Here is an 18,877-nt window from a genome sequence, read left to right on the forward strand (position 1 = left end):
ACAAACAAAAATAACCCCCAAGAGAGACTCCTGAAGAGAAACTCTCGGTAAGTTAGAGGCTTTGGTTTAGCGTTATTGACCTTATTTTTTTAATTGTTTTCATATGAGGTTTTAGTTTTCAAAGTTACGTTTCATCTAACGGTCTGTTCACCCTCTCTGCTGCTGGCTGCCAACACCGGGAACGTTACTTCCCTAAACTGAATAAAATTGTCATATACTGTTTTCAAGCTATGCTTTGTACGGTCAAAGGATTGAATACAACTGTAATCATATTGGTTTGGGTTGTTTTGTGGAGCTTAACGTCATATTTATGAACTTGATAGGTTTTACATGGCGGCCAGTAAATTTGGTACAGGAAGAACCCAGAAAATGTTAGGAAAACTACTGGCATGATTTCTTATGTATCCGCTTTGGCCGAGCCGAAACTTTAACCCACGTGGACTGATGTGGGATGTCACTGATCTATAAAGACAATATGTTTCAGAACAAGGAACCGAATTCTCAAGTCACTATGAATTGAGCCAAAAGTTTTTACATCAAAGTAGGACACGTGCAATTTAAGGATCTGGTGAACATTTGAGTACAATGCCTAAAAGTATGAAATGTCAGAGTTGGCTATGGTTCAGCTCTACATTTTCTTAATTTGACTGTTACTTTTATAAAAAAAAAACAAAAAAAAAAAAACTTCTTTCAATACTCTTTCACTTTCCCTCTATCGATCTTTGAATTTGCAAGGGTATGTTTTCTTTTACGTCCGCTTCTCAACTATGCGTGCGAGATGTTTTTCTTCACCGCCATATTTCTATCATCCAATGCAGTGCGTTTGCCAGTCATAACATTAACTGTCAAGTGCAGAAGTGATCGAAAGACTAAGTGAGACCTTAGTTCTCTTGGCCTATGTACAACATATCTCAGATCAGATGGAAAACATGGATCTGCATCGTAGCAGGAGAGCTATCAGGAGGGGGATAGTCCATTTCAAGATGATCCCATAGATAGTTGTGTCCATGCTGCATTTGGAAATGAAAAAAGAGAAAACGAGATAGGAACAGGCAAAACCAAATCCTGAAGAAGCAATACCAGACGGTCCGTAAATGGCAGCAACAGATACGACAAGAGCGTGGACATCTCGAGACCCTCATCCTGAGTTATGAGGATTAGGATAGTGAAACAAACCAGCTTCACTTTTCACTCTACATATCTGTCAAATATTGACGTGGTAACCGATAGCCAAGTAGATATTCTGTCGGACACACTACTGAAACTGTTGCAAATATTCTATATGTTTTCATGTATCATTGTTTGCGTGTTTCTTTTGTATATTCTTGTCTTTTACAACAAAAATCTAAACCCCCTATCCTCTATTCTTCTATTTTGTGGGATAGTATGTTGCGTGAAAATGTGTCAGCGCTTTCGTTGCTTCTGAAATTGACGTAACATTTCCTCAAGCATTCTGATCTGAAAATTATGCCATACTTCCTCCTACATTCTGAATGGATAATACAAAATACACCATGACTGAACTATATCACGCATTCCTATTGGTGGAACCTTCAAATCAGTTTTGATATGCCCATAGACTAGATCAGTGGGTGATGCTCAAATGACGTGCTGTTTGATAAATGTGTGCATTGGTCAGTTAGTATGATGTGATGGTCAGTCAGTGCTTGTTTCTGTCTGATACGTGAGGGTATTGGTCAGTAACTGTGGAGATATTTGTCACTGAATGTGGAGTTTGGGCTGTACAATAGTGTCTGTGTCTCGCATGATCTTTTTCTCTGTATCCTAAATCGCATTGTTCCTCCGAACAATTACCCATATATGCGTGTGTTTATGTATGTATATGCATTCATATACTAAATATTTGAGATATAATGTCATATGAGATATAATGTCATATAACATTTGTTTATAATTGTAATGATTAAAGATAGATAAAAAAAATAGAATAGTGTAAAAAGTGTATCTGAAATTAGTGTCCTGATCCAGGTATTTTCGACGTACATATTGTTCAGGTTGAATACCACTAGGGATATATGCATTATAATGATACGTTGATAAAGAAATTTAAAGCCTTAAAATGAATTTTACTACTTTCCGCTAATACCAGTTTCGTGTACTTTAGTTAACTGTTACATAAAAGGAATTTGCGTCATTCATTACACCTGTAATGGAACTGCATGAATATTGTTTCGCTTATATTTGGGTCAGAAGCAAGCAGAATTCAATTAAATTGGCTGATATAAATGTACTGTATAAGTTTTAAAATAATATCCATACGTTGAACCTACATGAATTATTGATTTATTTCTAAACTTAACCCCTCTTTAAAATCAACATACACCAACTGAAATAAATTAAAAAAATACACTTTGATCGCTTCCTTCATTTCCGATGTTTAATTACATAAAAGTAAAAAAAACTCCCATTAAGAGCCTATCTTATTAATCGAAATAGGATTTTCGAAATATGCGTAAGTGCTCATGAATCAAACTAGTCCATTCTAAATATGTGTACGTTTTACCAGATGTACATAAGTACTGGCCTGGGTCAAATGAGATCGTATACTGGTACTAAGGAGATTTTGCACTTAAAAGAAAATATTCCCAAACAGTCACAACTAGATTTGCAAGTTTTAAAACAGGAATCACCCCACAAGAGAAGTTTATACCAAAAGGTTTAAAAATTCAGACAGAAAACATGGTTATAATATCACGAAGACCTAATGATGTTATCATATTTGTAAACAAATATGCATGCTAAATTTCATTACCTCCTTTGTCGTCTATTTGTTTAGTTGAATCGTGCAAAGTTTCCATAATAAAGTCAAAATTACACATATACTTGTTGTAATAGAAAGTTCTAATTAAAACAAAATTTATAAAATTTATAAAACTGAATATTTCCTGCATGTAATGGACTAAGAATGTAATCAGATCGTCTACACACATCCCCATAATATGCCCCTAATTTTCATTTTTCTTCCTCATAATATTTTGCGATTCATATCCATATTATATCCAAATTATTAAAAAGTGTGTTATTAAAAAGACAAATGTTGTAATGGTCTAAATTTCAAATCACATCATCCACATATAAATAATAATATGCCTACTAACTTATACTTGTATACCTTCAAGGGTCTTGTAAAAAGAAAGTTTTAGTCGTCCAACAATATCAAACCAGAAAATCTAATCAGGTCATCTAATTATGGCCATGTAAATCTGTATCAAACTTTATGTCGACGATTACAGACTTCGATGCAATCGCGATACGTAGCTTTGTGGCTAGTGGGGGTGCAGATATAAGCAAAACTCTCTACTCCCGCATGCCTTCTGCTCTCACAGTATGGCATAAATAATATTACAAACGAAAAAGATATGCTAATCCAGAAAACGCAAACTACTCGCAGAAGGGTGGACATTTCTAAATGCACTTGTGTGCCCTCTATGCAGATAGCTAAAGCGAGAAACCATAAATTATATAACTTTAATATGGCAGAACAGAGTAAAAATATCTGCTAAATTGGCCGCAGGAACTACTCAGGGCATACACACATGCATATACGTATGCGTACTAACTCGCATTTGCCAACGTCCATATATTGCTGACATTTTTTCTTTTGGTTTAAGTTGTTGCTTTTTTGCAAACGTACTTGATTTCCTGAGCTGAGAACAGGACGAAGAAAAAGGTGCATTCTTTTTGCCTCTTTTTAAGAAATAGTTTAACAACGTATATTTCACGTCTTATTTGTCATCGAACTTCTGCTTTCTATTTATTCTGCACTGTAATAATTGCAAATCAAATTAAATGTATATGAAGTCACAAACATAAATACCCCGGCGCTTTGTTGTTAATTGTCAGTACTTAAACATCAACTACTTATGTAACCTACAATGTCTATTTTATTTGGTCCAGTAGAATCGAAAACAATCTTTTGCTTGGAATTATATTTTTAAGACTTTTTGTCTCTTGAAAAATACATTTTTAAATAGCACAGTGAAAATGCTATAGTCACATTGCGTATCATCAACACCACTGATTTAACATAAAAAAGGTCGTAAAAATTGTTCCAGCTCTTTAGGACACAGGTGAAAAAATTGCTTTGAGTTCCGATTAGTGGCCTATCTCTCCAAGATTTAACAGAGACGACATAAACGTAAAGGATTCGTAAAGATACATTAAATTTAAAAATTATCACACATACATGCGCGCAGGAGTGTTCTTATCAATGCTTAAGACAAGTTATTGTCCATTACTTTTTATTGTTTCTGATATCACTGACCACTCCAGTCAGAGAATGAGGTTAAAATTAGGGACGGATTATAATAATTTGGAACAGACGTAATATATCTACTGCATAGATAGCATATAAAATGTATTTTTATCTTTAAAAAAAAAATTCTCAGTCCTTCTTAAAATCAATTTCAATGATATACAAAATGAAAGTACTTGTGTTGTGCAAGGTATGTCCAATTTCAGAGTCCACACACATTACATGCATCACAGCTCACATGGGTTAGGGTAAATTTTACTGGTAACATGTTAATATGAAGTAAATAAAATTACTAAAGGTAGGTATCTTTTACCTGATTAATCCGTGGGTACTTCGTCAGGTGTGTAATTTCGGGAGATGACCTATGGCCACGTGTACTATATGTATCAGAGTTGAAGAAAATATATGCGTCTAAGCTGTAAGAGACGTTTTGATGTTAGATTGTGGCGTGGAGTCAGATATCTATCCTCGGTTTACGTCACAATTTGCCAACTTCCTGTCTGCTAAGGAGAATTCAAGTAAAAAAATGTAAATGAGAATAATAAAAGGAAGAATCTGGAAAGATGTCACCAGTATACAAAATATTTATTTGGTTAAAAAATGTATATGACTCCTACACAGAGATATTATTTGCTTGCACTCTCGTATAGTAAGAATAAAAGACTGAACGTAATTTTCAATGGTTTGTGACGAAGTCATTTCACTAACATGTTTTCGAAGAAAATAGTCTTTTCAGTGTTTGAAAAAGCGAGACAATGATTAACAAACTTCGAGTGACCCTAAGAGACGAAAGTTGAAGCATTATCCTTTTATTCTTTCTAACCTAGATGGGGGTAGCTACCAACTTAGCAGGTGTATGCAAAGCAATAGGGGCTTACGAATTATATTTTTGCGCTACACATTAGGCAAGGGCCCATCAGTAAACACTGCATAGGGGCCGGCATTACCTAGGTTACCAATGTCGTAGGAGAGAACTGCATGAAAATATGAAAATACGAATTTAATTACTCGAGTATTTCCCGATATAGAATATGGAAATATGAATTTAATTACTCAAGTATTTCCCGATAGAAGCTACATAATTTCCAAGACAAATGCATCTACACTCATACAAATACTGACATTCCAATTATCATAATGTTGCTTCTTTTACTAACTTTTCATAAGTAAGGTTTAATGGTCCTAACAAATACGAATAGTATTATTGCTCAGTCATCCCAATAATGTATGTTGTTTTTGTTGTTGTTGTTGTGTTGGTGTTGTTGTTCTTTTTCTTATTATTACTATTACATCTTTGCATGCAATTTCTTACTCTTTACAAACGCACTAAGACACAGACTGTATCCTATCTTGATTATATAGTAGCTAATAGCAGAATAATAGTTATACAATGGATACATTGTGACAGAAATGATAGGGTTTTAGTTGTTTTGGGTCAGGTCCTTTAGCGACAAACTATATAGGATCGTTAAATATTTGCTGCATTGCTGATTATTTAAATATTCGAAAAGATGACTTTAACTTTGATACGTACTTTGAAAGGTGTTCTTGTGAAATAAGCGGAAGCGTCTCTAAAACTGGTTCGAATCTCCTTAGAGTATGAATTAAAATTACCTATGATTATAGTATTCATTCTTATTTGTAAAAATTATGTTAGTATAATCAAGTATTCTTCTGTTAGATCCAGGGATAGCACTTTCCTTTCCGTTTGGTGCTTATTTGTAATTCTCCTTCTCTCTCTGTCTCTCTCTCCGTCTCTCTGTCTCTCTCTCTCTCTCTCTCTCTCTCTCTTTGGACCATCGTAGAAAGATACCAGCTAAAAGACCTGACCCAAAACAAATAAAACCCTACATATGTGAACATAAACTACCACCGGATACGCACCCAAGTTAGATCAAAGAGAAATTACCGGCATGGGTAGACATGGAGTGGGTTGGACAAAACATTTAAGCAGTACAGATCATATGTGTCCTGACTATGCGAAGTGTTTTAATCCGTCTCAAAGCATAGGTGAAAAAATGGACAAACAATATGTAATGCTTTTTCTGGATACATTTAATATAGCTATAGCCACAATTTATGAAGGCGATCCTAAACAAACTGATGTGTATCCCACGAAAGTAGGAGAACAGTATTTCTCCCATCATAGAAAGAACTAACGAAACATGGAAAAAGGCTTTGTAGACCAGCAATAGGTAAATGAACCCCTGGATTGGAAACACTATTGCGGTCAGTTTGCGCAGTCAACAACTCACCAGAAGTTGTCAATGAAGCCTCAACGATTTATCAGCAGCTGCTCACCAATGACATCATGGACTCGGGGATGTTTCGCGTGTTGATGCGCGAACACATGGAAGATATCGATCATGTATTTAAAACCGATGCTGATTCTGAACCACTTTCCATTTAAATACTTTATCTACTACGAGAAATCAATGCCGAGATGCGACGTGCTGTTGAACATAGTATGCAGCGCATCACTTCGATGATTACAATCTAATCAACGAAACAGAATTCTATGTTACTTTCTCAACACCAAAAACAGCAGGGGAATCGTGCACACTTGCGACTGCATTAGGGCCGTTGTGTGCGTATTACAGCTGGCCTAATTTCCGATCGCTGCCGTTTGGGGTCTTTACGTGAATAACTTGCTTGTGTTCTCGCCAGAGGGTGGCTCAACTTGGCGTACTGTATAAATTCCCACTGGCGCCGGCGACATGGAACATGTGATGAGTCCGATGAAGGATTTCGTAGATTACTAGTAAAGACTCTAAAATTTCATGCATTATTAGGATACCACGCGCAGTTTCGTCATCCCAATTGAATCTATGCTATATATGGTTAACATTAGAAGTCGTTGCTGAGAACATATCTTGGTTGGCACAAAAGTATTCCCAAATAATAAACAAATTCTGCGTGCAGGATTACCTGAAGGGTATTATATCATGTCGCACCAGACAGTAATGATTACCTCGATGATTCAGATCAATTTAACCCGATGCACCATTAGAGGCAAGAACGCGGAGCTTCTGCAAAAGAAGCTACTCAAGGTTACCTACTGTTTGGGCTTACACCAATTGTAGAAACAAGTGACTTGATATGGATTACCCCAGCGGCACCTCTGTATCTTCCATGCCACAATGCACGGGTGACACAATTTCGTCTTACCCATTTCGACATGAACGGTCATATGGTAGATCTCATTGGGAAACCTTGATACTACATCTATACATTAGAGATCGACCTGAATTGTAAATATATGACAATAGTAGGTGGACGTGTGTTATCACGGCATGTTATTAACGCAAAAAAATATGATTACATGATACATGATCTCTCGGACTTGTGCTGGAGCGCTGCACCGATCGCCGCACAATTTGCAATTTGAGTCGTTGGTAGCATTAAAATATTGCTTCTGATCAGTTGATCAATCTGGGACTGCAAACGTTAAGATCGATTCGAGTTAGACTTCTACGATTAGCAACACTGCAACCAAATGCGATTACACTTCCATCAGCCTAAGCAATGCCCGAGTCTGTCAGAAAAAATTATCAATGACGCTGTTCAACAACACATAACTGATTTAGTGATTCCCAACGCCACGATGGGAAGCATATTACGGTAATGGACTGGGTCTGGGCACAATAATCGCCCCAAACGTTATTATTCGAAACAAATAATGTATAAAAAGCCCAGCAACATTTGAAGTATTCGAAAATGCGTTTGAAATCGATGTGCCTTTAAAGATAGATCGAAGCTAAAAAGATTTTCAATATTATCCGTACACGACGAAAGATCCCAATCATAGAGGTTGAATAGACTATCAAGTGCACGATACGTTTCCGTAATTTCTTCTGTGTGAGGCTTTCCTGGAAATTGATGGAAAATTGATACAAAGCCATAGTAATAATTACAACGACAACGCCCAGGTTGGATTTTTCAACAACGGTATTATGGCGTTATTTCACGGATGGAAAGGAAATCGAAATATCTTTGAGCAATGTGGGTATTGCCACGACAATTCTCGGATTTACAAGATAAAGTGACGATTTTGCAAGATCCGCTAACCGGTCCATGATGTTTTACAAAGACTCATCCGATGTGGCTGATCAGTTCCATTATAACATTGGAAATGTAACAGCCGCGGTAAGGAGACGAAACAACATCAATAATAATTAATTTCAACTTTTCAGCGTCAAGGACAACTTCCGCGTGTCCCGTTATTGTTTTTGTGTTGCCAATGGCACTGTTGTATTGTCGAAATTGGCATTGTGGATGGCCGTGATAATCCATTCAGTGGCTGTAGAAATACGTTTGTTAGAGCTTCCGAGTTCTTGAGGCACACCACCGCAAATTAGCATTTCAAACACTTACCATATAAATTTTTTGTGATGGCAACGTTCAACAGTTATTATAGTAAATAACTACCCACGAAGGAATCAACGCACATGAATTTGTGGCATTTCAATATGTAGCTTGGGCGCGTGGTGAGCATCATGTTACCAAATAATATTTGAAAAAGTTGCAGTATCTGAAGATACTTTCCGGTTAAACGAATAACTGGAACCCGCCCAAGAAATGTTGCTTGTTTTTACCAGTAATCATGTCGCACGTGCATATCAAAAGCGGTTGTCGTTTATAGGACAAGATTAAAAGATTGACATGGGACTGCCGATTTCCCTCCCCAAAAAGATTTTGTTATGTTTTGCCCGATTTATTACTTTTGGTTAGAACACCACCACATTTATAGACAGTCTGTGGTCGACCTGGACTTTCATTCACGTGCAACCCAGGTCCCCGATGGCGACCTCGACGTCAGTCTTCTAGTCCCTGTCCGAAACAAACGTATTACTGTAACTCTATGATAATATGCTTTTGTTAGATGGCACAGGGGGTAGAACGATGATCATTGACGTACCAGTGCAAAACGTCTAATAAAATAACATAATGTAAAATAATGTTTCATCACGAAGTTATGGTTAACTGTAGCCCAAACACATCTCAACCAGCTCAATACAGCCAAAGAAAATAACACCTTGCTGACATTAAAATCATTTAAGTCAGAGGTGTTACAAATGCAAAAACACACGGGCGGGATATTTCCATTTCTCATGGCCATGCCAGTGTTGTTAACTGCTGAGCCTCCTGTGGTTGCATAATCGAATGCGTTAAGGGGCATTTGGAACAGCATCCTTTGTGCCACTGAATTTTCAATTGTAGGCAGTATAATGTTTTGTAAACGAATTAAAAAGGAAAGGACATTCGCTTTCCAAGGACAACTCATTGAATACACCCAGTCTGAGTATCACTCCTGAAAGATCACGCATCCATTGACCAGTTTTGATTTACTCATAACTGCAAAGTCAGTAAGCGTTTCCGTGGTGTCTTTACGTGGAAAGAACTTGCATCGATGATCACACGCTCAAGAGAAACCGTTATTGTTAAAAACAGGACCAAAGAGTCACTGTGTCTTACACGCAGTGACACCCATTCATCTTTTGTATGTTGACTCGTAAGGGCCTGAACCACGATTTGAATTCGCTTATTATTTAAACCGAGCTGGGTAAAGTCGTCTGTTTTACTTGACTCTGCCATTCCAAACCCAGCTGGACAGGCCAATATGTGAAGATCTTGTTATTGAGGTGTTGCGTGCACTTGATCGTTCACCTATACCACAGCGTACCACAAAAATGTATACTTCACATTTCTGGTCGTTACTCAGCCCGACACGGCACTGATCTATATCTGAGCAGGTTTACCAGATTGTTGTTGGTCCGGCTCAGCTTGTGAATTTTCAAGATCAAACAGGAACACTGCGAACATCCAACGTGGACATTCAAGATGTTGTTGTGAAGCTGCGTGGTGTTGTCACAAAGAATCTGGCGGAAACCATTTACATCTGATTAATCAGAGACTCTTTTGTCTCTATCAAAGACTATGTTGACGATGCCGATGATACAACAAAGCAACACGTGGATGAACAGATCACAAAGATGCACTCGCCACCAAGCGTAGTAACTTCATTTACATTATACGAATAACTGCTAACCAGCTAAGGAGAAGAAAAAACTGAATATAAACTTACACTTGGTCTAATTATTCTTACCGACGTAAATGAATTTGATAAACCTTAACCTCACGTCTTAACGGTCGCGAGTTATGATCCTCTATATTTAGTATATCCGATTATTTTGATTGCATTAATGGGTTTCATATTAGTTACACGAGTAATGTCATTATTTAACGCAGCTATCACACTTGGTAATCTTGCAACCCATTCAGGAGACCTCGTGTCTTTTTTAACTTTGTTCGGGGATATTTCCTGCGCATACTGATATCCAAACAAACACTAAGTTGTATTTAGTATTACCATCTGTAGATGATCAGCGATGCTACGATGTACTTAAAGATTTTAATGAAGAAGCGAAGTCATCGGATTAGACGGTAGTGATATTATTGATTTTATAACCAATATTCATGAAGCCCTATCTTTAGATGACCTCGATGGAGTTATTAATAATTTCGTAGCATACGATGATGTGATGCTGGACAAACAATCAAATCCAGCTCGGATATTTTCCCGAGGGAGACATAAAACACAGACGTGATTTATGTTACCCAGCGATATACACAAATACCTAAAGTGATCAGAGACAAATGTAATAGTTTAGTTGTATTTAACAGAGTCGATACACATACTCTACAAAACATCCATCAGACTTGGTGTTCAAGAGACATGGATATAATTAAATTCAGAAGCTTCTCGCATGCGCAAGTAGCCCACACAGATTTGTCACGATAAATTTACATGATATCATGTAGGTCTCGATACTATTTTTGGTTGAGAGACACAGCAGCAGGGAGGGTGCGATCAACAGCGAGTTGTTGTTGTTGTTGTTGTTGGGTTTAACGTCATTTTTCAGCACACAATATGCTATGCATGGCAGATAGTATTAATGGAGCAGGAAGAACCCGGGAAAACCGCGGGTAGAACCACCGACCCACGAGAAGCTACTGGTAAGCTTTCTCACATACCCACATTGGCCGCATCCCAGACTCGAACCCACGCAGATAGAGGTGAGATGGTAGTGATCTGTAACGGAGAGCACTTTAGACCATTCGGCCTCTCGGGGCCCCACCAAAAGCGAGTGTCCAGACGGTAAATGTCTCATACAAATCTAAAGAAGAAAAAACAAAAAACAACGTCAAATATAAAATAACAAAAACGAACTAACCCAGTTAGAGAAGTCTCGTTCGGTTAGAGGTTTAGGTTTGGCGTTATTGACCTTGCATTTTCATTTTCATAGGAAGCTTACTTTTCGCGGACTCTTCTAAAAAGTGGTCTTTCACCCTTTCTGCTGCTTTAACTGTTTGCAAGCGTTTATTTAAAAGTTTGGCAGTGCAGTGACCTGGCATAATAATAACTTTACACGAGGCTACTGCTATGGACGGGGATTACCGCCATAATTCTTTGCACGTAGTTTCCAATATTCCTTGATGCATTATTGAAAATGGCTTCTGCAAGTGCTATATCCATAATTCAATCCCTGTATATCGTATTCTTCATTGATGCAAACTGTACGTGGCAGTTTGCAAGTGCTACTTTCCTTCTGCATTATTGTCAATGGCTGCTTGCAAGTGCTATATTCACATTTCTAGTCAATAAAATTCTATTCTTCATTGATGCAAGCTGTAAATGGCTGCTTGCAACTGCTTAGATCTGTTTCCGTCTGCGTCACTGTATCTTGCAATTCCCCACTTTTTGAATTGATTTTGTAGTTTCTCGTATGACAAATGCTATGTCAGTTATTACAAGTTTTAATATTCTATTTATAAACTTGCTATATTACAAGTTGCACTGATTGCACCTCCTAAAATCATGATTATACTGTAGCATAAAGCACGTTGCAAGTTAGCATCACGGAAGTTAGGATAAAATAAACCTCATTATGACAATAGATGGCTCTATTACACGTCAATTTCTTACAATACGACTACTCCCCTGTTCCTAGCAACAAGAGGTCATACCACTTTGCGGCATGTTTGGGCGTCTTATTTCAAATATCACTCGAATTATACTGTCGCATTACAGTCAGCTGATTTTTCACACAGGTGCTCAACACCAGCTTGATATTGAGAAAAAAAGCAATAATCTAAAGGAAAAAATCATAGAGAATGACAAAAATACCTTAGATTACCCCCATGACCCGTTCTGACATAGGACCCTCTCTATAATAATATATAAGAGAGATGGTACGTAACTTCCAAATACTTCGTTTGTCACTCTGTATGATGTTTTGCTTTCCTTTAGATTATTGTTGCTGTTTTTTTCTTCTCAACATCAAGCTCGCGTCGAGCACCTGTGATTTGACACAGTATTAACATTCGTAAGAAAGGTGGCCTGCAAGAAGCACGAAACAAATTAAATGTATCAAACTGAATACACTTTGATGAATTAACACAAAGTTATACTTCCGCTGACCATTCCCACCCCAATTTATTTGAACATTTTGTGGATGTAATTTACCGCACAGTGGCAGAAGAGGATAGCAGGTTACAAGCACGGTTTAAGGCCATATTTTGTTTCTATATTCTCATTCACAATGCTATCAATTTAGAGCATGTTTAATATTTTAGAGAGCAGTGCAAATTCTGCTTTTTATATCAGTAAAGACCTCATAAGGTTTGAGCAAATTGCAGATAATTGCACATCAAGGCCATAATTTCTCTTTCTTGTTTATTCACGAGGGGAGAGAGAGAGAGAAAGAGATAGAGAGAGAGTACGTTACAGAAATGAAGAGTCTGTTTATACTCTCGTCCCTATGAACTTAATTTTGACCGTTAACCTGCAGTTCACAGTGGTAGTTTATATATATATATATATATATATATATATATATATATATATATATATATATATATATATATATAACAAGAAGTAAGGTAAGTATTCAAATGACATAGAATTCTTATATATGTATTGCATGGACGATTATGCAATACCCAGCAAGTATGGTCACTAGTTGTCTGTGAAAAGTATCTCATTTTCTCCAATGTCATTTTAAATCTCCGCTTCCAATACAATAGCAAGAGACAAATCACTTTAAACAAGGATATTACATACAAAGCATAAAATGTTGCTTAGCTATATGCTACAAAATTATGCACTGTTTTCATTATATAAAAAAATAAATTCTAACAGTATCAAATATATTTTCTGTATCTAAACATAAAGAACATTTCCAATTATAAGTTTATTTGCCAGTCCATATTGTTTTCACTTTCACATAAATAAAACATGAATAAAGACAAGCTTTCCACACAATTTGACTTTTGGATTGGTCATACACTCATAACTGCACATCCTGAGGAATCAAAACTGTAAATTCTGAATTGGTCGAGACATATTTCCTTTTGTATACCACATACTATTGTAGACTATGCCTCAAGAACATATTCAACAGTGATCCGAAAAATCCTGCATTGTGTAATTATCGAGTAAGTTCAGGAGAGTCCCCCCCCCCCGTTTGTAATTATCACCAAACGAAAGACTCATGACTACCCTAAATAGCAAAAGACTGTCCAAAAACACCTTCAACTACCCAGGATACATGTAGGCAATTAAATAAAATCAAACCAAATAAAAAGACAGTGATCAGTAAAATTCTACCCTGAATACATATAGAGAAAGTTAGTAGAAATTATTCTCTTGTTGATACTTGCTGAAGTAAAGACCATAAGACTGTTCCAAAACACACTCATCGACCAGGATACATGTATACAATTACAGTAACTTAATGAGATATTCAGTTTTGGTGCATTCTATCTCTCTCTCTCTCTCTCTCTCTCTGATCAGTGATAATTCACTAAACTACTTTTACAATGCAAAGAGCAGCACACTTAATAAGATGAAATAATGCGTACCCACATTCATATTACACAAAATTCTTTTAACTTTTTTAAAATCTCTAATGTGACAAAGGGCAGCTGAAAATTAGAACCTAAAGGTGCTATATTTATATTTTTCAAATTCTTGGACCATTTTATTATTTTAATTGGTTTGATAATGGTAAGAATTACAATAAACAAAACTAAAATCTCCTGTAACTTTATGTCATTAGTTTCTGATTATTTCTGTTTTTAGAAACAAAAGTTTTAAACAATGCAAACCAGTTTTAAGGATTTAAAATAAATACATTCAAAGGTTGGGGTTATGTACATTAACAATGTAAATTAAGCATTTGGAAAATAAATCGTACACTAAATCTAATTCTTCTAATCGCACGTAAACCATTTTATCATGATACGAACTTGATTTTCCACAATTTGATTTTTTCGGCTTTTGCGACAAAATATGTTCCAAAATGAAGATTTTGTTAAGAATAAGAAAACCTATCGAAATGCTTAATTTTTTAATGTCATTTTGCCTATAAACTTTGTTATGTCCTATTGATGTTGCTCTGAAATATATTTTACCTATAAATTATTTTAGTGTGATACTGATGATGTTCTGAAATATATTATTTTCGCCAGAGGTTAAGTACAATAGTATCTCAGGAAAAAATGGACAGCTGCAGAGGCGTAGCTATGATATTTTGCGCCCGGGGACGAACTATAAAATTGGCGCCCCAGCCCCCTCCCCGTTTAATCACATTTTTGAATATTACCCTTGTTTACTTATTATAATGTAACGTTGTAAGCCTCATTTTGGCGCCCCTGTACCTTGGCGCCCGGGGACATATGTACCCCCCTGCCCCCCCCCCAGCTACGCCTCTGGACAGCTGTGAGGTGAGTCAAAATGGGCGAAGTGCAATAAGATATTTTTATACAAGGGGTCGTCTGATAAAAGCTCGTTGACTAAAGTACGAGGGAATGTATCATTATCATTTCTCGCCCTTACTTTGCTAAAATAACTAATGTTTCCAAAGTAATGAGAGATATCACTAAGAAATAGATTTCTCAAACGGAGAAACTAAATAGTCAAGTGTGTCAAAACTGGGGTTGAGGAAGATGGATCACCCTGTTTGTAGTGTACGCGTTTTTGTTTTCTTACGGTACCTTAAATCACTTAGCTCTTCAAGAAAGTACATGGTTTTAGAGAACGATGAAAGCTTCGTTGCTAACGTACACCTTAAAAAAGCAACTGAAAGAGTTACAATGTTTATCGACACAAAATGAATGACGTAAAGCTCCTTGGTGAGCTTTAGTTATTTCTGGTAAAGGTAAAAACTTCTGAAATTTGTAGAGCCGTCTGTTGACATATAGTCCGAGTTTCCTCAGACCCTTGCCACCCCATTTTTGATATTTGGACGTTTATGTTGGGGTGTAGGGCCAGAGTCCATTGCCTATCGAAAAGTTGGAATTCGCCGACGCCTTTTGGTGTCGGCATAGGTAGCCGCTTACTGGCTGGCCTAGCAAATTTGAACAACCTTTCATCGAGATATAACTGCATGAAATCTTTAGGAATATAATTTATTTTCTCAAAAATCGCCCTGCAGAGCATTCGTTATATATTTAATCCACTGACAATCGAGACGAAACTACAGCGTTGCTGAAATTTGACCCGGATATTGCCATTAGCATTCTTAGTCGTATGACTAAATATATCGCGGAACCTACATGTCAATGACATCAGAGGTCATATAGTCACGTGATATCAGCAATACATCATTGCTAGAGTTGCTGTAGGAAAACAAATTGAACATATCAATGAAAGTCACGTAATATTTATAAAAAAATGAAAGAACACAAACTTCTCAAAATATTTATTCTGAAAACAAGGACCGGATATCCGTAAATGTTGCAGCAACTTTAAGAAAACTAGATTCATGAAGCAGATAGCATATGTCAATGATGTAGTCACGTGACACCAACAAAAACGTCGCTCACAAATGTTTAGCACCGCTTGAAAATGATTTTCTCCAACCTGTTGCGGTACCGAAAGGATCTGGTCGTTGTTCTCAGAATAAATTTATTGAGAATTAAGTGTGCATTATATTTATTTACAAACATTACGTGACTTCTATGTAATATTTTTAAATTCTATGTACAACAACGTTGGAAATTTGTTTATTGTCAATATCACGTGACTATCTGACCTCTGATGTCATTGACATTTAGGTTGCGAGATTTGTATATTCATGTGTTTCGGAATGCAAATGGCGAGATACAGGTCAAATTTCAGCAACGATGTACTTTCGTCTCGTCTGTCAGCGGATTAAAGACACGACAAATGATATGCTCGCAAGTTTTGAGAAAATAAATGATATTCATATCGATTTCATGCAGGTATATCTCGATTAAAAATCGTTAAAGTGTGCTAGGCCGACTAGTAAGCGGCTACCTATGCCGACACCAAATGTGTCGGCATATCTGACCTCTGATGTCAGATGTGTCGGCATAGTTCCAACTTTTTGATAGGCAATGGACTCTGACCCTACACACTAACATAAATGTACAAATATCAAAAATAGGGTGGCAAGGGTCAGAGGAAACTCCGACTAGTTAATCTCGTGTATGTCATTATGACAGATGGCGAAACGAGTTGGACAACAAAGACGATGCTGATAAACCTTAGTATTTACATTGTTGCAAGACCAAATCTGTATGAAAACAGCAGTTGGGATGATAAAATTTAATATGGCAAGTTTATGAACCGAATATACGGAACTTGTATTAACTGAAATAACGTTTGCGATACGACAAAATGAATCAATTCAGTAGTAAGCAAATTGCAAGACACATAAACGCAGAAGGAAATTAGATCTAAGGACTTGCACACACCCATTTACAGCTTGCATCAATGAGGAATAGCCATTTACAAAAATAAATCAAGGAAGGTTAGAAACTACACGCATATAATTATGGCAGTAATCCCCCTTATACTGCAGATTACAATCGCGTAGGCTCACCACGGGTTTATGTATATTAACTAAAATCATGCTTTTGCTTGTAAGGGAAGGCTGGTACTTATGGGATATTGTGGATTTGACTCGGGTAACTAAAATCTGAAAAGCTCATGATGGTACTTCTCATTAGGAATATAAATTGCAAGATACATTTTCATAAATCACATTCACGCCACACGCAAGGCAGTGTGGTTAAACAATCTGATAAGTTTATTTCAGGTTATGTACGAGATAATGCCAAGGACACAGTGGGTTGTAAATAAAGCAATAAAAAAACATCTCGTACCCAATAAAATAGCATGTCTTTATAGTGTTGATAACCTTTTCATAACTGGAAATCTACCATAAACCACTGTATGCGAGTCTTTATAGTGTTGATAACCTTTTTATAACTGGAAATCTACCACAAACCACTGTATGCGAGTCTTTATCATTTAATTATTAGCATGACAATATCACTCTCATTATATATCGACTTCTTCCCTTCCCAATCTTTACAAATTTTACTCGATTCTACCGAAATTCCTTTAGTCCAAACTCATGGCTATATATCATAACTAGAGCAGAGTGAGTCATGTGTGTATACGTCAGTGCATGGATGCACATATGAGAGCATTCTCACATTCCAACCCACCACTTGATCTTTAAACTTTAACAGGTGCATAGACCAACAGACTGTAGGCATTGTTGTTTTATATCTCGCATATATACTAATTACGTTTTAGTTCTCCACCCCGTAAAAGGCACAACATACCTTAGGAAGCGTATGTTTGTTTTATCGTCTTTTCTGGAAAGAGATGTGTACAATTCTCCTTAGCATTTCGGAAAAATTCAAACGAAAGAAGATCCGGCATTTCTAAGAATAAGTGGCAATATAAGCTACCATTTTTTAAAATGTTTAAACATGAAATTGATTATAAAGACAAAATATAGCACTTACCTAATTAAGTCTTGGGCACCTCGGTCGGATTTATGTGTTGTTTTGGGAAATTTCTGAGGAAATAATTAGCACGTGTGTAAGTCCAAGCGATCGAGATACGTCCTGGTGAAAGAAATCTACACTCCAAGGAATGTTATATGTCTTCACTGTGACATCTACACATTTGCGAAATCTACACTCCAGGGAAAGATGTACATCTTCACTGCAACTTTGATATACGTTCATATGGTGGATAGTGATGCAAAAGAAACAATCTGGCTCCGACACGCGTCAAGTCCCTCAAATTTCGCCAAGTTGCATATCTTTAAATTTAAAAAAAAAAACAAAACAACTTCAGTGATAATCATGCTAGTTACGAGATTTATATCGTACATGTATTTACATGAATGTATACCGGAATAAAACTAATTACCGGAATAATTGTGTAATATCAAAATGTCACATAGGACTAAGCAGGTATATCACCCGTTCAATGACAGTTATATTTCTGAATAACTTATTTAACAATGCCTTTATGGAGACCACGTTTAAAAAACATAACTAATTTTTTTCTATGCAGAAGGACGATAGGGATGTTAATCTTTGACGTAAGAAACAAACATGTACTATGGGTAGCGGTAAGGCAAACATCTAGCGGGTAAGGTGTACGATTTCCATCGAGGTAACTAAGGAACGGGATTTAATACGTACAGTTATTTCTTACATTCTGATCGCTGCAGATATATTTGTGTGGTACATTTACTCCTAGAGTTA

The 18,877-nt window shown here is 36.6% G+C and overlaps 1 protein-coding gene across 5 annotated transcripts in view; it reads right to left on the minus strand.

Annotated features, from left to right (window-relative positions):
- Window positions 1-18,575, minus strand: part of LOC149804282 (interferon-induced protein 44-like) — a 74,872-nt gene extending 56,297 nt beyond the window's left edge. Inside the window, exons 1-3 of one of the 5 annotated variants that reach the window (XM_089938379.1) lie at window positions 18,125-18,574; window positions 11,312-11,454; window positions 4,590-4,776 (exon numbers count right to left, since the gene is read on the minus strand). The gene's annotated coding sequence lies outside the window, so the exon portion shown is untranslated. Of the gene's footprint in view, window positions 1-4,589; window positions 4,780-11,311; window positions 11,455-18,124 lie in introns of all 5 variants that reach the window. The other 4 variants (XM_089938372.1, XM_089938366.1, XM_089938359.1 and 1 more) reach the window with 4 other exon arrangements.
- Window positions 18,576-18,877: the final 302 nt, after the last annotated feature.

This window comes from Sinohyriopsis cumingii, chromosome 2 (genome assembly GCF_028554795.1).
Source record: "Sinohyriopsis cumingii isolate HCF-2022 chromosome 2, ASM2855479v2, whole genome shotgun sequence".
NCBI lineage: Eukaryota > Metazoa > Mollusca > Bivalvia > Unionida > Unionidae > Sinohyriopsis > Sinohyriopsis cumingii.